Source organism: Mustela nivalis, assembly GCF_964662115.1.
Source record: "Mustela nivalis genome assembly, chromosome: 10".
In the NCBI taxonomy this organism is placed as follows: domain Eukaryota; kingdom Metazoa; phylum Chordata; class Mammalia; order Carnivora; family Mustelidae; genus Mustela; species Mustela nivalis.
The window spans coordinates 103,476,982-103,500,130 of record NC_139029.1 but is presented as its reverse complement, the minus strand read 5'-3'; the positions used below and the strand labels follow the sequence as shown (position 1 = coordinate 103,500,130).

The 23,149-nt window shown below is 54.3% G+C and overlaps 1 protein-coding gene and 1 long non-coding RNA gene across 6 annotated transcripts in view; one reads left to right on the top strand and one right to left on the bottom strand.

Moving 5' to 3' along the window:
* KCND3 (potassium voltage-gated channel subfamily D member 3) overlaps positions 1-23,149 on the bottom strand; it is a 214,478-nt gene that overhangs the window by 157,825 nt on the left and 33,504 nt on the right. The gene's annotated exons all lie outside the window — the stretch shown is intronic.
* On the top strand, positions 6,358-21,613 carry LOC309843387. The gene is made up of 3 exons (XR_014300110.1): positions 6,358-6,437; positions 6,925-7,073; positions 21,154-21,613. It is a non-coding gene; the product is annotated as an uncharacterized lncRNA (long non-coding RNA).

Sequence of the window (23,149 nt, the reverse complement as noted above, 5' to 3'; positions counted from 1 at the left end):
CCCGGCTGCGTTGGGGTTTGGGTTCCAGGATTAAGGGTCTTCTCCTTAGAAACCGCCACTTACTCCAATTGCTAGGAGACCTCCTCTGTAGGTTGGGGGGGAGGCAGGTTACCGGGAGGGGTACAATAGCAGGATCGGCATAGAGATGAAGGGAAATGTACTACATGACACACTTCAGAGTCCCATCTCACAGCACGTCCTGAGTAAAGGCTGCTATAACCCTAGTGTGGTCAGATGCGCACAGGGGGCCTTCATGGTCTCGGGGTCACAGTGTTGAGAAGGTCCTCAGAATTCGCCTGGAGCAGACTTCAGCTCCAGCCAGGGCTCCCCTTGGAGCTGAACCCGCCTGCAGCTGTGCATTTCCAACCAGAGCTAGGCTGTACCCATGGAAATGCCATATCAAATGCTGCCTGCACGGGGAAACCATGTGGATAGATGGCAAGCCATCATGCTCACCAGCCTACACAGCCCCTTGGACTCCTGCCTCCTTCTTGGGGGCCCTAAAGGAGGAGGTAGCAATAGTACCAAAAGAGAAACGAGCATTTGCTACTGTGGCAAGGTACTTGGGCCACCTGGTTGGCCTGCGGCATTTGGGCAATTCGTTCCTAGGAGGAATGAATAGGATTTTCTCTCTCTCCTTCCCTCCTTTCTTCTTTTCTTCTCCCCACCCACTTATTTTTAAACAAAGGTACAGAGGTGAATATCCTGGCAAAGTCCAGACCAATCTAGCTATCAACTCTCCTTGCCTTAGTCTTGGGCCAGGACAGTATTTTTCTAACTGAGGTCTCCAGTTACCCTCTCTGTAGAATGGGATTAAGCTGATGTACTCTCTACTAAGGACAGAGAAAAAGCAATATGATTACAGACAATTCTTAAATCTGAATACACTCAGGATACCTACTGCCAAGCCCCCCCGCCCCCGCCGCCCATGTTCAAGCCCATGCTTGTCTAAGCTGCTCTTAGAAAAAGGTAACAAAGTGAAAATCTGGTGACTTCTCACATGTTGGACACTTCACAGCCATCACTTGGTTAATTACATCCCCCCTCATGACAACCATGTAGTGTTATTCTTATGTTACAGATGAGGAAACTGAGTCCCTGAAGTGTACATGACTTGTCCAGTGTTGTTCAGGGTTTGGTAGCGAGACAGGGAGAGCAGAACTATTGGCAATAATGGGGTTCGGGCCTTCCTTGCTGTCCTCCCTTCTCTATGACAGGAGGCAGCATCCCTGACGACCCAAAGCTAAGTGTCCCCTGTCCTAACCAAACATAGACAACTCCCGGGGCACCTGGACGGCACAGTGGGGTAAGCGTCTAACTCTCGTTTTCAGCACAGGTCATGATCTCAGGGTTGCGGGATCGAGCCCTATATCGGGTTCTGTGCTCGGAGGGAGTCTGCTGGAGATTCTCTGCCTCTCCATCTGCCCCTCCCCCTGCACACACTCTCTCTCTCTCAAGTAAATAAACAAATAAAATCTTTGAAAAAATAAAGAAACATAGACAAATCTCATTCAGCATGTCACTAGAGGGGTGCAGATCGCCCATCTCTTCCTGTTGGGCTCCGATGTTGATGACACATACCCCAGTTGCTTCAGAGGCAGACTTACCCCTTGATTACATACATCTGAAGGCAGCTACGAAGAAGAATTGTTCTTCTTAGCCACATGTGCCTGGGTGTGTCGGGAGATGGCTGGGACCAGACAGGCCGGGAACCATGCTCCCCGTGGCAGTGGGCCATTGGCAACAGACCCCCAAAGGGCCGTGTAAGGCGGGGGTGGGGCAGCTTCCGGGGTCAAGGCTGCCCTGGTTTGTCCTGGGAGCTGGCTGTTGTGACCCATGCCTGCCTGGCCTGGGTGGGTGAGAGAGGGTTCCTCGGTCTCCCCTCTCACCCATGCCCCCACCATCAGAGAAGAGTGGGAGGGTGCCCTGAACCCCAGTGGCTCTGCTTTCCCCTGGTAGACATCGTCTTCTGTCCTGGGGTGAGCACTCCATAATCACAGCTATCTTCCCAAGTCATCAGAGCTTTCTAGCCCTGCAATTGGGCCACCGATGGACTGAGAGGACAATTTGGAAGTGATGTGAAGGGCATGGTCCAAGCACACGTGCCTGCCAAGGGAAAGACTTATACCCCACGGGATGAGAGAAACTGGAGCCAGGGGATCCTGGCCATGGGCAAGGAACTCTACCCTGGGCCTGGGAGGTGGAGACAGATCAGGTGAACGCAGTGGCCCAAGCCATAGGGAAGCTGTGAATTAATCCCCCCACCACCCTGCCGGATTTGTGTGGGTTCTAGAAACACCAATATCATTCTTAGAAAGGAAGATGGATATAAATCTGCCTAGGAGTGTGCACACGAACACGAGTGTGTAAGCATATGTGTTGCACACACGAGCGTGCACACACATGCATGTCTCTGTGTGTGTGGACACTGCAGGCAGAGACACAGTTGCATGCAGGGTCTCTGGACCCTGGGTCTGTGTGTCGGTCTGATCACCTCCAGTTGGTGAACTTGGGCGATCACTTCAGCCTGCTACACCTTCGTTTCCTCAGCCGCAAAGTAGAGACAGCTACTTTGTGGGACAGTTGTGGTTATTTGGGGAGTAAAGGCGTATGGAGCACGTAATGCTTGGCACGCGATCCACGCTCAGTAACTGCCGAGTGTGGTTCTTATTTTTGTTTGTTGATCTAGGTCAGTTGGCCGGTAAGCGTCCCCTCTTGTTGACTTCAGAGGGAGGCACGTGGGCATCCCCGGAGGTCAGCGGACTCCAAGCCGGAGCCATCCGTATTTTCGGCGGGCGTGTAATGCCAAGCATGTTCCACCACACGAGACTTGTGCTTTTAAGTCGCTTCTCAGGTTCACGGAGGGACCTTCATGGGCATGTCATTCCGAGTCCATGCCAACTGGAGCCTTATTATATGTAACCTACCTTACAGCAAGGCCCTTCACATACTTCCATCAGCCTGGTCCCATGTGATATACCTCAGCCTCTGGCTGGATGGCAGACAGAACTCTGAGTTGACGGGAGAGCCCCCATCCTCGGCTTTTGGACTGTTTGTGCGATCGCTGGCTCCCCTTACTCCCAGATGATTGAACTGCCTGTGTTTAGGGAGAGAGATCGCTACCTAGATGAGACCATTTTAATATCTTCTCTTTACTGGGTTGCAACTACTCAGAGAGGAGAAAAACATGTCCTTTCCCCCTGAGAGGTGTAGATCTTTAGCATAATGGATACGAGGAGCAGAGGGTTTTAAGTGACACCGCTGATGACAGTGGTCGTGGAATACTAAATCGTCATTAAAATGGCAACAGTGCTAATGGTGATAAGGAGGACACTGGTGACAGCTCCCATCTCCCGCTGACACTTACAGGTGGCAGGCGCTATGCAGTCCTTCCCGGGTATTAGCACATCTGGTTTTGGCCTCGGAGCCGAGCTGCCTCCTTGCTGCATACTACCAGGCAAATTTCACCTTTTCAGGTGTGTGGACGAGGGGCAGAGCGGCCCACAGCTCTGGCTGCGCATCCAGGGAGCGTGAGAGTGTGCCATCCTGGAATCCCGACCCCAATCACATCCCCAGGGAGAGAACATCGCTCCTGCCCTTGGCGTAGAACACCCCCAGACCGCTTTTCAGTGACCCATACAACACGCATGCCCCCCTGTGTAATTATCCCAACAAATGTGCTGAAGGAAAATAAACTCCACAAAACTACCCGTGTAAAAAGAGCAAAATGTGCAGCACAGGCCTGCTCTGTAATAATTCATGCAGAAAGCATGGAAACATCTTGCCCTGATGAATGGCGCTTTCCGTGAGTTTGCTGATGATACGCACACACAGGCACGCACACTCGCACACATGCACGGACTGCCTCTGTACGGCTAGCATGTGGATAAAGAGCTGGGGAGAACCTGGTCTGAAGAATCGCTGTGCCCTGGCAGGGAGGCTGGGGGTGGCGGGGGAGGGGCGGCTGTCAGATTAGGGATGGGCACCTGAGGGCCTGGGCTAGTGGGCCTTTTCTGGCAGCCTGAGCATGTCTTTCAGTTCAGGCTGTTCAGCTTCATCATATTTAGCAAGTCCCCGTGACACGCTAGCCTTGGGTAAGCAAAGGGGTCACAGGGAAGAATAAAGGAGGAAGCAGATCCCTGAATGGATAAAAAGATGGCAAGGTCAGTACGACTGTGATGCAGAACAGGAGGCTCAGGTGGGCTTCCTGGAGGAGGAGTCTGAGTCTGGAAGAATGACTGTGGTGACCAGGGGAAGGTGGTAGAGAAGGCATTCCAGATAGAGGCAACAGCAAGAGCAAAGGCAACTGGGCACCAGAAGACAGAGCCTGGACAGTTGGTCTTGTATCGCCAGGCAGGCGGCAGGACAGGCCAGGGCTCGGGCTGATGAGCGAGGGGCAGCGAGACAGGAGGCAAGGCCCCACCACTTGCCAAGTCGCCTCCCCACTTGGCCTCTGCTTAAGGCCTGTTTATCCTTCAGGGCCTGCTTAAGTGTCCCTTACTCAACGAGACCTTCCCTGCTCCCCGCCTGGACAGATTGGAGCCCTTCCTTGCCAGACCCTCTCAGAACTCCTTCTCCCCCACGCAGGGGCTTCTAACTCCAGCTGGAATTAGAGAATTATCCATGCGATTTTGGGTCACAGTCTCCCCCGCGAGACACCGGGGGCTTTCTCGTTCCCCAGTTCCTGGTGCCTTTCCTGCGACACAGGAGTCACCCAGTACCTGCTTTTACTGAATGAATGCACGCATAGCTAATGAATGGGTTTTGTAACTAATCATGGGCTGGCTGGCTGGGGCTGAGTCTGGAGGCAGGAGACCCGCTGGAAGGCCAGTGGAGTAACTTTGCCTGAAAGAGAAGAGTCTGAAACAGAGAGCAGGGAGGGAACATGCCCACCCCCTATGAAGGCTCAACAGCGGGGCAGACATGGCTGGGTCCAGGTGTGGGGTAGGGAGAGACGGCCTGGCTATCCCAGTCGCACCCACTCTGGACAGCCGGTGAGCCATCTGCCCAGGTGAGGAACGAAGGAGAAGGAGCAGGTTTGGGGGTGTGGGGGGGGAGTGAGTACATGGTGGACCTGGTGAATCTGACTTCCCAGAGACTCAGGACATTCCCCACCTGTGCACAGACACAGTGACCCCGGGTGGCCTGCCCTGGCACCCCTGCCACAGGCACTATTAGCATTCCCGCTGGCCGGGCCCTGCCCTTGGCCACTCCACCAGCCCTACCCAGGTCTCCAGGCTCCCTGGGGGTGGGCAGGCCTATGCCTGGCCGACTGCTGGTCTTACTGGGAGGAGGAATAGGAGGTCTGGAATCTCAGCAGCTCCCCAGACAGGCCATGGGATTCTCCACACCAGTGCTCATTCCTTCCTGGGCCTTTCTCTGTCGTGATAACACAGCGGTGCCCGGAGGCAAAAAAAGGGACTGGCCATGTCATGCTGCAGTCACTACAGGAGGCCCCAACAGGGCGGAGCAGCCTCTCCCATTGGGCTCCCTGGAACACTCAGGGAGAAGAGACCAGGCTTAGACTGAGGGTTCGGCCCCCAGCCTAGGAGCAGATGGGCCAGCCTCTCCCTCCCTGTCCTAGGGAGGAGCAAGCGATGAAGGGCTGGACGGAGATCCAGGGTAACTGCCCTGGGCTCCACCCAGCCCACACCCCCTGCCCACTGCCCACTTAGCCTTTGTAAAGTGACCCTGGCACTCTCCTGCTTGACAACCTTCATGGCTCCTCGGTGTCTTTGCAATGGAGCTGAAGTCCAAATCCCAGTGTTCGTAGCCCCCTTCAGTCTGACCCTGGCCTATGCTCCCGACATGGCAATCCACATCCCCCCTGAGTCTCGCCTCCACAAGGCTACTTCACTCCAGCCCCACGGGGGTCTCCTTGCTGACTCGAGCCCCCAGAAAAAGGAAGAATCATGGTAACTATACCCGAGGGCATGCACAGTCTGGAGAGATTGCTGTGAAACTAAGGTACACCTGAAACTGGCGTAACACGGTGTGCCAGCCAGACTTCAACCACGAAACAGAGACTCGTGGACTGTGGCTCTGGAAGGAACCCCTCATTCTACAGACAAGGAAATCGAGGCCAGAGGAGGTGAGGGATGTGCCTCAGGCTGGGGTCGGAGCTGAGCCCAGGCCGTGAGCCATTCATTCATTCCCTCCACAATGATTCAATGCCTCTTTCCTGCCAGACATGCTCCCAGCTCACCCAAGAACATGAGAGCTTCCCTTAGTCATTTACTTAACAAATTATTTATTAAGCACCTTCTCTGTGCCAGGCTGGGAGCCAGGATGCAACAGGAAACAGAGCAGAAAAGTCCCCGCATTCTTGGAGAGTCAGAGTGCGACAGAATCAATACAGACACGCATCCAACGGCGGCGAGGACAGTGAAGAACACGGGGAAGGGGGCGGACAGCGACGGTGGAGAGGCGACTCCCAGGCAGGGTGCTAAAAGAGGACCTTGCGGACAGCTGGGCAAGCGGGTGGGAGCCCAGAAGAAGGGCGGACTCCCTGGGGGAAGGGTGGTCCAGGGAGAGGAAGCAGCCATCACAGAGGCCCTGAGGCAGGAGTACCTCAGCGAGTTGGGGGAGGGGCAGGGACCACTAAGGACACCAGAAAAGAGGGGGATGGTCCAGCAGGTAAGGACTCTGGTTTTACTCTAAGTGAGATGAGGTCCAGAGTGGTGGAGAGATGTGAGCTGACACTGCGTGGTGTGACGAGGGTGCGGTGAGCCACATGCGCACAGGGAAACCTCCCTGCCTCGCTTCCCAAAGCAGGATGGGCAGGTGGTTAGGCAAGAGAAGTGTGTGTGTGTGTGTGTGTGTGCGCGCGCGCGCGCAAGAATAATAGCTAAAAGGACTTACTATATGCTCAGAACTGTGCCAAGTATTAACTCATTTAATATTTCATTTTCCTCCATTTTACAGATGAAGAAACTGAGGCACAGAGAGGTTAACTTGTTCTAGACCATGCTACTGGGAATGACAGAGGGGCTCCGAAACGCAGTCTGGCTCTAGACGCCACCACATGGCATCACACAGGGGCAAGTGTTCCGAGTGCAAATGAGAGAGGCAAGGTGAGTGGGGACGGGTCAAGCATCCGGAGCAACAAAGACTCTGGCCCTTTCCTTCCCTTTGAGCCGTGTCCCAGTGTTAAGGAAGCCCAGGCCAAGGCAGGGTCAGATGTGCTGTGTGTGGGGGGAACGGGATCCCATCTCAGCCCCAGGGACCCAGAGCCTCGGATGGGGTCCCTCATCCCCACAGGTCCCAGTGTTGCAGCCACACCTCTATGGTCCAGGGAATGTCTAGCTATTATTCACCTCCTGACTCATAATTCCCATTTAAGCAAGACTCCAGGAGATGTATATCAGACCCATTAAAATGCAAGTCCTGCTCTTGACCTTAGGCCAAACAAGATTTCTTCAGGGAATCCCTTCCTGACCTACCAATCCTACAAGGCCTCAACCCATGACCTCCTTCTCTAAATGCAGCTTTGAACCCTCCCACTCAAAATTTCCCACAGGGTCATTCCATCACTCTGCACACGCACTCACCTGGGGAGAGTGAAAAATGCGGGGTGGGGGTGTGGGGGAGGTCAGCTACACGCCTCACCAATGAGGTCAGCGCCCAGATAGCAGATTCTGTTTTTATTTTCACCCCCCTGCCCCCAACCCCAGGCACACACACCCTGGGGTTTGCAATGTCCAGTGAACCCTTGTAACCAAACGCTTTATATGGTTCTTCTTCAAGTACATCCCATGATTACAGGAATTACGTTTGCTTCCTGCTGCTCTCAGCTTCTCAGCATGGTGCCTGGCACGGAGTAGGGGTTCCATGAACATTTCTCGAAGGAAAGCAGGAAGGTAGAAGGGGTCAGAGGAGGGCAGGGTCTCCTGCTCTGATCAGCTTAGCTCAGAAGGGCCACAGCTATCGCGATTCCATGGACAGAAAGAAGAGCAGGGTCACTGTTGAGCTGCTGACCAACTTCGCCCATAAAACCTGACCCATTTGCCACTTCTCGCTAACTAGAGGTGCCCAGGAAGGCCGAGGGCCTGGCTGGCGTGGGCTCTGCCTCCCACAAGAGGGAGCGATTAGGAATCAAGAATGTCAGCGTTGAGGAGGAGAGGGGGCCCAGAGTCTGCTGTCTGTGGGACCCCCTTCTAGGCTTCTCCTGCCCTAAGTGCCCCTGCACATAGTGGGGCTACAGAGGTCCTCTGTGTAAGATGACCAGGGAGCACCTGGGCCCAAACCCTTGGCCCTGCTCCTGGGGGCTGACAGCTCCTGGGAGCTGACGGTGCCCGGCTCCAGATAGACTCCAGTTTTTATCACAGAAATTAAAAGGGGGGGCGCCTGAGTGACTCAGTGGGTTAAGCCTCTGCCTTCGGCTCAGGTCATGATCTCAGGGTTGGGATCGAGCCCCGGGCCTCTCTGCTCAGCAGGGAACCTGCTTCCCCCCTCTCTCTGCCTGCCCCTCTGCCTTTGTGATCTCTGTCTCTGTTAAATAAATAAATAAGTCTTAAAAAAAAAAAAAATCAGGGCCTTGTTCGACCCCGGAGTACACACTACTTTTCCTCTCCCACTAAAACAAACTTCTCTCCCATTCCTTCTGGCGAGGTTCATTTAACAGTGTGTGAGATGAAATGTCAACCAGAATTAGAACACATGGCCTCGTAATCCCCAACAGATGACACTCGCCAGGGGCCTGCGGCCTCCAACAGCCCCGGGCCACAGGGAGCAGGCCTGGAGGGGCCCGCTGCCCTGCCTCCGGTAAGGGAGACGTCCACGCACGCAGTCTCTCCGCTTGCAACTGGAATAGGGTCTTTGAGCTTCTGACAGCCGAACAGAAGCTGCCTTTGACACAGGAAATAACTTTGCTCTGACACACAATTAGCAAAGACAAGTATTCCCTGGGGCAGGACCCAAGAGCCCCATCAGTCAGCCCATCAGGGGTCCTGGCCGAGGCGGGCCGTCCAGAGCATGGTCTGGGACCTGCTGCCAATAACCATCAGCTCCCCTTCCCTTACTTGCTTCTACACAGGCACCTGCCTCTGCCAGCTCACCCGCCCCTGGGACTCGGAGGTGTGAGAGGAAAAGGCCACCGCCCTCTGCCCACCTGGGCAATGCCACGTTCACTTGATTCGGTAACAGAAACAGTGAAGGTTACTGGGTGCTTGGCACAGCCGGCTCCTGTACTAAGCCTTTCAGGTGCATTATTCTTCTTAATCAGCTCCTTCATTCAAACACATATTTATTGAGTATCTACTACGTACCAGACACGGTTCTGGGCACAGCCGTGAACCAACAGATACCAGCCCCCGAACTTGAGGAGCTTATGTTTGCGCGAGGCTGGGAGAGGGAGACAGATGGTAAGATAAATAAGAACAACATGTAGTAGGGAAACAAACAGCACGGCAGACGGCGGGGCGCCATGCCACACCCCCTCCTGTCGCACGTGGCGCATCATGGCGTGATGCCACAGTCCATACCGGCGGGGAGCCTTGGGCTTGCTCTCCTTTGCCATCTCAGGGCTTGGTCTGAAGCCTGGCGGTGCCCTCTGCATTCATGGAGGCACAGCCTGGGGTGGGGGACACAGGGGTCAAGAACAGGCGACCAGGCTGATGTGCCCCCCCCCCCCGCCCCGTGGGGCTGAGCTCCCCAACCCCCCTTGCCGGCCTTTCCCCAGCTGTGTCTCACTTACCCTGCCATCTGGGGCGCCACCTTCAGGCAGCAGCCCCCAAGTCTTGGTCCCTGTTTTCAGGAGAGCACAAGCTCAGGCATGAGATGACGAATATTGAGGGAGAAACTCAAGCGGGAAAGAGACCAGGGATTCCATCGTAAGATAAGAAATAACGACAGCATTTCCACTTTTTAGACGAGGAAACCCAGTTGGGCCTTCGACTTTCTTAAGGGCAGCTACTAAGCGACAGGACGGGACCGGCTGCCTTCCTGGTTTTGTGAGAAGGTGGCTTTCATGTGTTCGACTCCTCCCCTGGGAACGGCTGGAGGAGGAGGGGTCCAAGCAGGGCTGTTGGAAGCAGAGGCTGTTGGAAGAAGGGGGGCCTAGGAAGGGCATCCGGGGAGAGAAATGGGAAGCCAGGAGTTACGTTGCAGGCTGCAGGACCCTGGTTTCCTCCCAGTAAGATAGGCTGCAAACAGAGAGGTGCCCTGGCCTCGGTCAGTTTCTCCTAGGCTCCTTCTCTAGGGACAGTACCATGTCCAGCCTCCCTAACCTGCAGGTTCTGTCCCAACTCCTCCCCGGGCACGTGGCACTGTATTCACTCACCTCTGCCCCTTGGATGGAGGCGGAAAAGCTGGAAGAAACCCAGATGTTGGCTCCTGGAATACCTTCATTGCTCCAGGGCAGAGTCTGGGGCCCAGAGAGGGGGCAGGACTGGTCTAGAGTCACACAGTGGGGCAGGAACAGAGCTGGGGCCAGAACCCAGGTGTCCTGACACTTGCTCTGGGGCTGATGATGCGTTTCCTTTTCTCCCAGGAGAGGGGTTATATTTTCATAGAGCACTGCCTACCCATGCCTCCTCCGACGAAAGGAAGCTGATGAGAGCCAGGGGCCAAGTGGATGCCTTCAGGGCATGTCTTCTTGCCCTGTGACTCAGGCTGGACAGGCCTGGGGTGCAGAAGAGGAGTCCTGGGTGGGGAGTTCACCCAGCCCAGGAGTGGCATGGCCAGGATCAGAATCCACAAACTCTGATTCCAAGTTTCATGCTTTTTCCAATTACGCCAGAGCCAAACCCAACCGGGGCCTCACAGTGATTACCTTTCATTAGCTTCAGAAAAACCTCTGCTGTGGTGAGTTGCATAAAGGACTAAATCTGTCAGGGAAACATAAAGACAGGGGCCTCATCCATCTTCTCGACAACTATTTATTAGACTTATTATGATGTAAATACAAGAGAGGAGGGGGGACTGCATTAAAATCCCTTTGTGCCTGCCTCTGCAGGTAGGGGGTAGATAGCAAGGGAGGCAGAGGGCGCCTGGGTCCTTGGTCCCTCCTGGAGGCCCAGCAGGAGCCTGGGGACTGGGGGCAGGGGGAGAGACACAGGCCGATGCCCACTCCAAGCTTGCAACTGCTGCACTGCTTGGCCTATGCCATTGTCATTCCATTCTCAACTCATGCAAGGTTAGGACACGTACAAAAAGCCCAGTGGTGCCCTTAATCCTGGCAGCGCGAGAGCAGCCTATAAGGGCCCTGAGCAGACCCTTCTGAAGAAGCTCCAGACTCCCTCTGTCTGCCTGTTCCCACAAGAGACTCTCTTGGGAGCTAGCCCAGTCGGCCATGGTCCTGACACACGGAGGGCTCCAGCTGGCCCTCCTTGGTACCCCCTGCCCAGTCCCTGTGGACTCCCGGCAGCCTCTGCGAGGGCACGTGCACGGCAGCCCAGGGATGGATCTGCTCCCATGCCCCACGCCATCCCACCCCATCCAACCCCCGCCCGCCCCTGCCCTCACGCTCCTGCAGCGGCATTGGCTCATTGGTCTTTGTGTGTCCCCTGCAGTCCTGGCACATACAAGGAACTCAGTAAATGTTCCTTCTTGGACCTGTAAATACATTCCCTGGGGGTGATTACATTGCAAGAGGAGGGAAGGGAAAACAAATACGGGTATCTCAGCCACCACCATTACAGGAGGCCCAAGGCGAGCCGCACGAGGCAGGTGGCATGGAGTTCCGTACCCGGCACCCCACCGGGCCCGCATGAGCGTGGGCACACAGCCTGCCAGGCTGTCCCCGGGCTGCCGGCCGGCCCGCACCTCTCCACCCTGAGCACCATGATGATAGGGCTGGGTCTCACGTCCCCACGGCCGCCTCAGTGCCTGACACACCATAAATAGGTCCTCAGCAGGTATTTGTGGAAGGAAGGGAAGAAAGAAGGAAGAGAGGGAGGATAGAGGGAGAGGAGGGAAGGGGAGTTGGGGAGCTGAGTCTGGAACCTTCCATGACACACAGGGGGTACCCTGGGAGGAGCAGAAGTCTTAGCTCCGGATGGGGGAGAGGAAGAGCCGCAGGCACAGCTAGAAGCACACTGCACCTAGCGGGGCCACTACTGGCCTCTCTGTGCTGATCACAGCAAGGAGGGACACCTGTCCCCATTCTGGTGCCCTTATACGAGGCACATTGGCTCAGCCATACATGGCAGCCTGTGTGATTCAGTTGCCCAGGAGGGATTGGTAGGGAAATTCAAAGACAGATTCGCACTGCATTCCTGGAGCAGTCTAGGACACATGGTTCAGGCTTCAGGGTCAAGGGCATAGCCCACAGGTCCTTCTACAGTTAGTCCTCTGTTCCGTTAATGGAACAGAGCCCTGCCAGTTCTAGATATAGTATCAGGAGGTGGGTGGATATGATCTACCCCCCTTTGATGTTTACAACAATCTTAGGAAGCAGGCACTAGTATTGCCAATTTCACAGATCAGCTCACAGATGCTCAGAGAAGGTTCAAAGGCTGCCCAAGTCATGGCTGGTAAATCCTAAAGCTAGAAGTAGAGCCCAGCTGGGAGGAGGAGCTCGGCAGCTGCGTGGCTGACCCAGGGAGGCTGCTGGGATGGTAATAATCCAGGCCTCGGCCAGGTTTCAAGCTTGTCCCTTCCTCACGTTCTCAGAACTCGGAGGCTCCAGGGGTCTTGCCTCACTAGGCTTCTGTGGCCAGGTAGCCCGGCAGCTGTTTTGTTTCTGTTTTTGTTTTTACCAGGCAGTAACCTGGAATCCCGAGGTCCTAGGCCATGACCAGTGATGGGGGATGTGAACAGCATTTGCTAAGAAACTGCCTTCCTGCCTCACCTGATGCTAACACCAACGAGGGAGCAGCCAGGGGTGTGTGGTCTCTCTCCACACATACGGGTAGTCCGGGGAGCATGAATCTGGGCCTCAGCTGGATGGGGCACGAGTTCTGGCTTCACCACGTCACTATCTGGCCCTGTGACCTTGTACAAGCCTATTTCCGTGTCTGAGCCGAGGGGAGAATTACCACCCAGCTCCCTGAGTGTTGTGAGGATTAAATGTGCTACTCTTGGTCCGGGCCCGGGCCCCCTGCTTGGCACACAGTAGATGCTCAATCTGTGGAAGCTGTTACTCTTCATAAATTATCTGCTCGGCTGCCTCATGGAATCATATAAGCGCAACAGGGCATTCCGGATACTACAGGGGGCGTGCCCACAGAATACAGGGGACACGAGGAAGAAGGGATCCGTAACACCCTAAGTGTGTGTGCGTGTGTGAGAGAGAATGAATGAGCAGGAGCAGGGGGTAAGGGAAGGGTCAGGAAGGTTCCATGACCCCTGATCGGAGCTGGTGTTCAGGTGGTGGACAGCAGGGGGAAGGCTCTCTGGACGGAAGCTGAACAGAGCGGAAGCTGCCATCCTGCATCCCGCATGGCGCTGAGCACAAGGCTAGGAGCGGAGCTGGTGCTCTCGCTGAGTAAGCAAGATGGGGCACATGTTGTCTGAGACCTTCCTGCCTTCTTAGGAGGAAGGGGGCCAGCCTGTGCTTGACAGGCCTCCAGCCCCCCGCCTGCCTGAGCTCACTCCCAGAGGTCTCCAGGGCCCTCTGGCTTAGGATGTGGCCGTTGCCTCCTTATCTAACCTCACTGGACAGAGAACAACACGTCCTCTGTGTCAGACTCCTCCACAGACTGGCAGATTATTATTAAATGCTGAGAGCGTGAGCGCGGAAGGTTATGTTGCTCTCGGTGTTTGCAAAGGGCTTATCCACGTCCTGTCAGTGCTGCTCTGTGTCTCCACAACCCACCCCATGTGGGAAGTCAACCAAGGGGTCCCTGCTGGACAGGCGGGGCCGGGGACACGGCTGTTTACTGGCACAATCCTGTTCTGAGCCTGCCTCCATCCAACACGGAGGGTAGGATGCACGAGGCAGGAGCTGTGAGGCTCCACAGAGACAATGGCAGGCTGTGGATATGTTCCTTTCTGTCCCTTTCTCCCAGAGACTGGGAAGGCTGTGCGGTGGATACATGAGGGGACAGGCACAGTGTCTGTTTTCTGGCTAACTGGTAGGCTATTGATTAATACAGTCATCATGTGAGTGATTACTGTGTGCCAGGCGCTGTTCAAGGTGCTGGAGCTATGGCGGCCAAACACCAAGTTCCCCATCCTCGTGGAGCTCACCTGTTAGCAGGAGAGACAAACCATCCAGAAACAAAACATTTGCACAGCACTTCAAAGTTCACAATGTACTTTCTCGGACATCACCTCAGTTCTCGTGCTAACCCTGGGAGGAGGAGCTCGGCTTGAGTTACTTGAGTACTTGAGTACTTGAGTTATTCTCACAAGTAGCTGGAATGAAGACTCAGGGGAGGGGACTTGCCCTAACTCCCCAGCGAGTCATCTGTGAGCCCCGGACCCAGACTCCAGGTTTCAGATGCATGAGCTCATGTGTTCTTGAGATGGCACTCTGTCAGAACGCTGGTGTTATCGGAAGGGCTGTTCATGGTGGGGGGTTTCCTTCGTCTGCCTGGGACCCACAAGGGAGATGCTGAGGTTGGAAGGTGCCACACTCGGAATGGCTGACAGGTGACCTCTGTGGTAAATCAGCTGTCTAAAAACTGTCACAGGAATCAGTGAAATCACCGGCTGGGGTAAAACGGGGTATTTGATCAGTATTTCATATATTTGCTCGTAGAACTGTGTTTTGCTTTGTACCTCTCGTCTTGGGTATGCAGAGTTTTCTTTAATGGGGACTGGCATGTACACATGAGTGGGGAGCCAGGTAAACAGAGGTGGAGGAAGACAGCAGGTAATAGCCTGACCTCCAAGAAACCTTCTTCTGCTGCCACTTACTCTGTCTAAAAATCTGGGAAGTTCCTAGTGTCCCCTGGAGTACAAAGTCCACTAAGGCAAGCCCCATCCGCCTGTTTTAGGGAGGTTGCCCCACCCTGCCCGCTAGACAGATGGGTTTGCCTGTGCCCCTGGCTGTGCCCTCGCCTGTCCAGCTCTCCAGAAAGATCTATTTCAAGGCGCTGGGCTGGTGCTGGGCATGGGGCTCCCCTGCCAGAGATGAGTGTTGTTCCCATCTGTAAATGGCTCCAGCTCCTGGAAAAGCAGCCACAGACAAGTGCTTAGTAGCGAATAGATCACTCCCCACCGAGCCTGTGATTCACCAGGGAAGAGAGCCAGCCTCCGGAGGCGCAGGGAGGCAGCGGCCCTGGGAGGTGCCAGGGAGGGGCACGGGACTCTGGCCCACTCTTAAGGGTAGGATTTATTTCTTCCCCTCCCCACAGAGTGTCAGGCTCTTCTGCTAGTGCTTCTGCTTATTTTATTTTGTCCCTAGGGTTGGAGTGAGTTTCCATCCCAGTCATGCAGGGCATTTCCCTAGAGAGGCTTAAAAACCGTTGGACAAATTGGCGGACATCTGTGGCCAGGGTCCCTTTTGCTCTCCCTTCTCAGCCAGCAGATCTTTCTCCTCCTCAGGGACCTGGCCTCCCTCTGTGCTGCTGATGCGGGGCTGACTGTGCATGGCAGGAGTGGGGAGGGAAGGTGAGGAGATGAGGAGGAATGGGGAGTGGGGAAGGGGTTTTTGGAAGGCCACAGAGGGAGGCGCAAGCAGAGAAGAGAGGCAGGTACAAATGGAGAATAAAGCAGGAGAGCAGAAGCGTTTGATACCATAGCGATCCCTTCCTTGGAGCCTAATGTCATACTCCAGTGTAGGCAGTAAACCCCAGCAGTGTCTCTGGGTATCCTTCTGCATGTCTGGCACTGGGTTGATGCACAAGGGTAAGACACGGCATTTGTCCCAGCGGGGTTTCATTCGGGAGGTGACTGGGCAAAGGGCTGTTATGAGCATCATAGCTTTGAGGTCCACCATAATATAAATGCGAATGCGTTTGTCTGGGGGACAGACAACTGTCTGCTGACAGCTCTGGCTTCGTTACTCACATCTGGGTGAGCCTGGGCATGTACTGGACCTCCCTGTGCCTCAGTTTCCCTTCTGTAAAGTGGACATAATATGACACCTCTCTCGGACCTTGTGTGGCCATGGGGACCCTCCAAGGAGACACCATGGGTCCGAATGAGCTGTAAATTCTAAAACTCAACAGAAATGCAGGAAGCCGAGCAGTCAGGATCTGGATACTGAGTCCAGTCAAGAATGGTCAGAGTCTTGAGACTGGGGCATTGGGCAGGGCTGGGAAAGGTCAACAAGTAGTGTTAGACCAGAGAAGGAAAGGGAGTCTGGGGAAGGGGTAGGACACCCAAAGAAAGGCACAGAGGTGGGAATATGCCTGTTTTCTTTGTGACACAAATAGAAAATAATTCTGGGTTTGTTCCTTTCCTTTGCTCTCTCCTCCCTCCTCCCACCCCTGGACACGTTTAAATGATTTCTCCAACCTAGGATAGGCTCCTATTTTCCTACCCTTCTGCTTGTGAACTTTTATTAATAGTTCATGTCTCTTTTAGATGTCATACTTTCCAAGAAGCTCTTCCGGATTCCCAAGGAGGGGCTTGGGAATCCCAACATACCCTATGTTAGTGTTTTCTAAACATTTCTACTGTGACCCAAAAGAGGAAATAAGTTTTACATCATAGGCACACAGGCACACACACACACACACACTCACGCACGTGCCCACATACCCCCAATATATAAAATGGAAATGAAAGTTTTAAAAAAACATTTTTCCCTCATTATGAGTGTGATCCCATAATATCATTCTGTGATATTTCTATTCTGCTCCATTTAATTTTTTTTTAAATGCTAGTCGTGACCCACTAAGTTAATTTCATGACCCACTAATGGGCTGGTAACCCGCTGTTTGACAACACCACCTTCTGCTCACCCCTGCCGTCACACTTACTCCCCGCCCTGGATTGCTATGCCTGTCTGCACCCCCGCCTCCCCCTGCAAGCCCCCTGAGGACAGGCACTTTATCAGGCTTGCTGGGGCCCAGCCCCCAGCCCCCAGCACTGTGCCTCGTGCCCAGGAGGTGTTTTAAAAATGCGGAATGGATGAGTTAGTGAATGGAGAGACATCTGGCTGGGGCCGAGGAGGGTCAGCCCGCAGGAGGATAGTATGAGGAGGTCCTCAGAAAGCCGTTGGAAGAAGGTGAATCCTCAGGGAGCCTACAAAGGCAGCTGGGCAAAATCTCCGGTAGGAGAGGTCGAGGGCCCGGCCTGGGGGTCAGCAGCTGCAGCAGCCATGAGGAAGGGCTCTTTTCTGAGGCCATTTGAAGGGAGAGGTGACAAGGCTTGCTAGCAGAGAGCTCTAGAGGTAGCGGAGAGTAAGTGGTGAGGAGGACCCCAAATGTCTGGCCAGAGGCAGACACCCTATGATAGCTTTTTACCCCTCGATCACTGCAGCTTAGGGAAGACCCATAGTCATGATGGCTGTGTTTACTGACCACCTACTATGTGCAGGCACTCTCCCAGATGCTGCGCACACATCCCCTATCGACAACCACAGGCCCAAGCTCATGCATCTGGTGAGTGGCACAAATGGGACTCAAGGTGGGTCAGTCTGAGTTTACAGTCCACAGTGCCTTGGCCTGCACGGCTCTGCCCAGGCCACAGTCTTCCTCCACTTCCTGTCCTTCAGTTTCTGTGAGGATGCAGTCTATGAGCTCCCAATGTTTTTTTTTGTTTTTTTTTTTTTTTTAGATTTTATTTATTTATTTGACAGAGATCACAAGTAGGCAGAAAGGCAGGCAGAGAGAGAGAGAGGGGGAAGCAGGCTCCCCACTTAGCAGAGAGCCCGATGCAGGGCTCGATCCCAGGACCCCAAGATCATGGCCACAGCCTAAGGCAGAGACTTAACCCACTTAGCCATCCAGGCACCCTCCCAATGTCTTTAGAATTGGGCATCGCTTATAATCAGGAGGGCAAGAGACATGTGCATGGCCGGGGACAGGATGGGTGTGGAGGAGTGAATATGGCATGTGTTGGCCACCATGAAGTGTGGGTGCATCCAAGGGGTGAGGAACAGGGCACTCATTCATTCATTCATTCCTACATTCACGCATTCATTCATTCATTCACCGAACATTTAGGGAGTGTCTTCCACCCTCCAGGCACTGGCCAAGGTGCTGAAGACACATGGAGGCCAAAGCAAAGCCCCTGCCTTGGCAGAATTGACATTCCCAGAAAGAAGGGAGCCAGATGATACTCAAGTAGTTATATAAAGTCATACTGCGAGCTAATGAGTGCTAGGCAATTAAAGAAAGCAGGGCTGGAGTTAGGCTATTGCAGATAGGGTAGTCTGGGGAGGTTAAGGAAGTGACCCCTAAACAGAGACCCGGGGCAAAGCTCTACAGAAGCACCCAAGGTTGTAGGTGGGAGGACCCAGCAGCAGCAGCAAAGAGAGTCCAAAACACCTGTTAGAGAGGATGAAGTCTCCAGATACTCCAGAAAAACAGCAGGGGGGTTCATAAAAGAGGAGATAATGGTTCAGGGCCCAGGAAGAGCATGAAAACCAGGAGGCACGAATGTCCCCACAGAGACGCTGAGATTACTGACCAAATACTGCTGAGCCAGTGGGGCGCTCCTCAGCAATCATGGCATCTTCCAAGAGCAGGCTCTGGACCACTGGCCAGACTCCAGCCTCTGGGAGTCAGCTTCAGGGTCAGGATGGGGAAACACCGCCCTCCTGCAGTCTCCAGGGAGGTGGCTGCTTGCAGGGTGGCTTGGGCGGCTTTGCTTCAAAAGGGTCCTGCTCCCTGTGCCTTGTGGGGGCAGAGCTGTCCTGGAAGCTTCTTCTGCAAACACACACGCCCTCTGCCTGTCTCTTTCCATTGTGGGGTCAGAGAAGAGAGGGGAACCCTGTGGAAGGCTCAGGAAAATTGAGGGGCCCTGGGCAGCCCCAACAAGGTGATTCAACCTTCCCCTGCTCGCGCTTTACCGTCTTGTCTCAGAGCTTACAGTTCTTGGTGTTCTGATAAGGGTAAGAAGTTTCTAGGCTTGGCTGCCATTCCTCTCTCAGCCAAGGTGGCTGGAAAAGGAGGGAACACTCTTCTTGGCTTCTCCCACTCACATGTCCAGGGCAGGGAAGAAGCTCGCTCCTTCCCAGAAGAGATGCAGAATGCTGGATGGAAACCTGCCCAATGTCAGACCTAACACTAAATATGAGAAAACCCAGAAACCTCCCTGCTTGCCTCCTCTTCTTGGCAAGGCACCCAGTGCCTCCCAAGCTCCCTCACTAGGCTTGGAAGGCCAGCAACAGAGAGGGGAAGAAAGGGGCTGTCTTGTTTCCTGCCCTCAGCTCTTCTTCTTACTGGTGACCCTCCCCACAAATAATTTCCTAATCACATGAAAAAAAAGATAATAACCCTCAACAGCATTTTATTGAGCAATTACTATATTCCAGGCATTAGCTAAATGCTGTATAGGAATAAACTCAGTAAATCCTCATGAGACCTGCTGAGGTACCATCCTCCTCACTGTCCAGATGAGGGAACTGAGGCACAGCAAGGCTAATTAACTTACTCAACGTCACAGAGATGGTGCCACCAGAGTGGTCCACCAGACCACCAGACCACCAGGTCCACCAGAGTGGACGTCTTTAATCTCGGTTTCCGACGAGGCTTTGCATCAATAGCAACCACATTATTCAGGAAGGGGCAAGCCCCCGTGGGGGACCCAAGATCTCTGTTCACCACAGGTGTCAGCACTGAAGGGAGTGAGAAGAAGGGGCTCGGAGCCTGGAAGAGAGTCACCGAGGAGTCACTGGTGTGAGGGGAGCTGGGAGTGCTCCTCTTTCAGCCCAAGCCAAGAGCAAGGGGCTTTAGGGAGACCTCTCAGAGAGATGTTACAAAGGTTCCCTGCCCTTGGGAGACGTGGAAAATGGGGGTCTGGTTCTTGCCCGAATAATCTAAAGGGAAAGTTGGAGGCTCACTGACAGCTCGGAGGTGGAGCAAAGGAGAAGTTTCACATTCCCAGGTTCTCAAGCACATGGACGGGGATGAACCGATGTGGAGAAAGCCTGCCTGGAGGGCTACCTGGGTGGGGGGCTGCTCAGGGCAAAGGGTTGAATGCCCCTGAGCAAGAGGCTGAATGCCTAATCAGGGAGAGGGCATCACTTACACTGGGGGAACTGCACGGGTTTCCCAGCAACTGGGTGGGCCAAGTGCCTCCAAGTGCCCCCAAGTTCCCCCCCACTCCAGGGGAGAAACAGTTAGCATTACATATCTGCTAGGCCCAGAGAACTCAAGTGAGAACATCCACACCCTGCCCTCCTGTCCTCCCTTTCACCATTCAAACTGGGAGCAGAGGAAGAGAGAGGCCCCCACGTGCCCCTCCAGATGCACTGTCAAGCTTTCTTGGCGCCCATGCACCCTGAAAAGAGCCACTGAGTCTATTGAGCATGGGAGGATGGTCTTCCCTCTTCCTCCCCTGCTTGGGTCTCTGTGGGCTCCTGTCCCCCTCTTCCAAGGACCGCTGTCCCTCCAGGGGCCCTGCCCTTAAAGCTCCCTTCTTTTGTGTCTAGGAGCTTCTCCTTACCCTAGCACCTGCAGACCCAGGGAGCTCTGCTCTCTGAAGCCGGCCACCACCTTTGTAAATAGCCCTTTTAAAAAGCTCCCCTTGACTTTCCAGCTTCTGACGGTCATTCGCTTCCTATCAGGACTCTGATAGATACAGAAGGGAAAGAGAAAAGGAGGCAAGCATGCCCACCATGCTGTTTCCACCTATGGCAAACAGAGCGGGGGGACAGGAGATGTCTTAACTTTAAATGGAGTTGAAAGCTGCAGTTATTGGACTGGGCTGGACACGCCATTATAGACCTGAGGCTGTTCGTGGCACCCAAAACCGACCTGAAAAGTCATGGGACCTAGGTCCATTTCCACCCAGGAAGAGCGGGTGCCACTGAATAAAGTCATAGGGACAGTGGGAGACGACAGTCAGGCTGCCATCTCGTCATCTGAGGCCTGGCCTTGTTCACCACCCAGCTGCTCCCTCAAGTGCCAGAGCTGGAGGTCTAGCCCAGGTGCCGGGCTCCAGAGCCCACGTTCTAACCATTCTCCTACACCGTTCCCTGCAGCACGGGTCATCACCATTGCCATGATAAGAAACTCTGTCCTTTTCAATGGTTGTCCTACATGGGAGGCACCAGACTTTTCCCTTAGCGCCTTCCTTCAGAATTCCACCTGTCGCTTCTGGGCTTCTGTTCTAAACCCAACTATTGAGTTATTTCCTTTGTTTTTCCAGGGAGGAAAGAGGTCTTTGAGCCCAAGCCTGAGCCTGTGAAGGATGTTGATGAAACAACCCCTCCTCCTCTCTCACAGCTCCAGACCAGCAGCTCTGCCTCTGATGTCACCCGGCACCGAAATGTTCCACCCAGATTTTCCTGGAGGATCAGAACGCTAACTTTGAGAGCTCCAGGCCTCTCTTTGCACACATTCTCCCCTCTACCTAGAACCTCTACATCCCCTCCACATCCTGCTATGATCCTTTGGTCCTGCCCTAAGTCCCAGTCTCTGTGGCATGGCCAGAAAACTGAGTTCCCCACTTGTCTGTGCCCCCCCCCACCAGAGATCTGGGCCCCACTTCTGTAGCCACTCTCATGGCTCCGTGTAATCACCCTGTACCATGCGCCTCTCCCCCACCAGGCAGTGAGGAGCTCAACAGAACCCCCGCCTGTGTTTAATGCTTTCCCTCTCTGCGATGTCTGGTATGAGCCTGACACATGAGGGCTCAATGAAGGTTCTAGAAATAAATCAATTAATGAACCAGTGAGTGAGTGGACATAGCAGCCAACATTGATCAGTTTCTCTGCCCCCTCTGTGGCCAGCACTGGGCTGGGCACCGGGGGAGGTCACCTCAAGTGTAAAGGTACAGACCATTTCTGCCCTCAAGATGCACAATCTGGCCAGGAAGACAAGATGGTAGTGGTGGTAGGAGCAACTGGTGCTTACTGGGAACTCACCACATGCCAGGCCCGGTTCTAAGCAAGTCAGCAGGCGGTAACACGTTTTGATCCTTGTAACCGCCTCTTGAAGAAGGTGCTACTAGGATCTCCAAAGCACAGATGAGGAGACTAGCACTTAAAGCCCCCCAGCCAGGAAGCGACCTACCGATCCCCAATCAGAGCATAAAAGAATGCAGGAGGGAGTGTGGGTGTTGCAGGACCCCAGAGGACAGGGGGTGCTCCCGGCCTGGAGTGGTCGGGGAATGCTTTGGGGAAGAGCCCAACTTGAGCTGGGTCACAAAACCCCTCCATCCTAACCTCTTCTTGTACCCTGCTGGTATCCCCACCCCCTCAACCCCTGCCCTGGTGCATCCGATGTCCTGGGGGAGAATAAATAAATAACTTTATTCATTCATAAATAAAAGTGCACCACGGGCCACTGGCTGACTGTGTGAGGGCACTGATGTCATCGACCCTCTTGGGGCGGCTGGTGCCCAGCTCCCGCCAGACGCCTCCCCAGTTCTGGAGCCCGAGGGGGCAGGAGCCCACGGCAGCCGCTGATTAATTTCTACTGACAAGAGGTTGCGTCTTCAGCAAGCACGGTATTAAATAGCTCCCTTTGATCATAATTAAGTTTCTCCCGGGCTGATGCTATAAATAGGCATGCCCTATTGATTGGAGGGTCTGGGTTCTGAGCTCAGCATCCTCCGGGAGCCTTTCCAGGCCTGGCCTGGGCTCTCGAGTCCCACTTTTCTCTTCCTGACACGAAGCTTTCCTAATTTCAAGGGCAGGTGCAGCCAAACACCGGGCTTGGGGGTTCAGCTCATTTTCCCAACCCTCCCCCAACCCCACTGCCTTGCCAGTAGGAGCCCAGATTGACTCACTGGGTTACTCAGCTTCCTGGTCCTGATGGAGGACCAGAAAGAGACTTCAGGAGACAGGACACCCCTCAGGACTTGAGCTTTCCTCTCTCTCTGCAATGAGGCCATTCTCCCTCCTCCTCCCTACTCTGCCCAGACACCCCTTCCTGTTAAACCAACAGTGAAGATCCTGTTAGTAGTCTCCAGAGAAGGAATACACTCACGAGTGTTTTCTCTTCTTCCTTCTCTTCTTAAAGAATGCGTAACCAAGCTTGTTCTGCTGTACTCAGTGCTATGTCTTAAGAGAGGCTGAAAGGTGGGGACTGGGACCCAAATCTCAGGGTCACGATAAAGGGGGAAGGGACAGGGAGAGAGGGGAAGGGGGAGGCTATCCTGAACAAAGCAGTGATTGCAAAGCTTCCTCTGCTCAACTCGA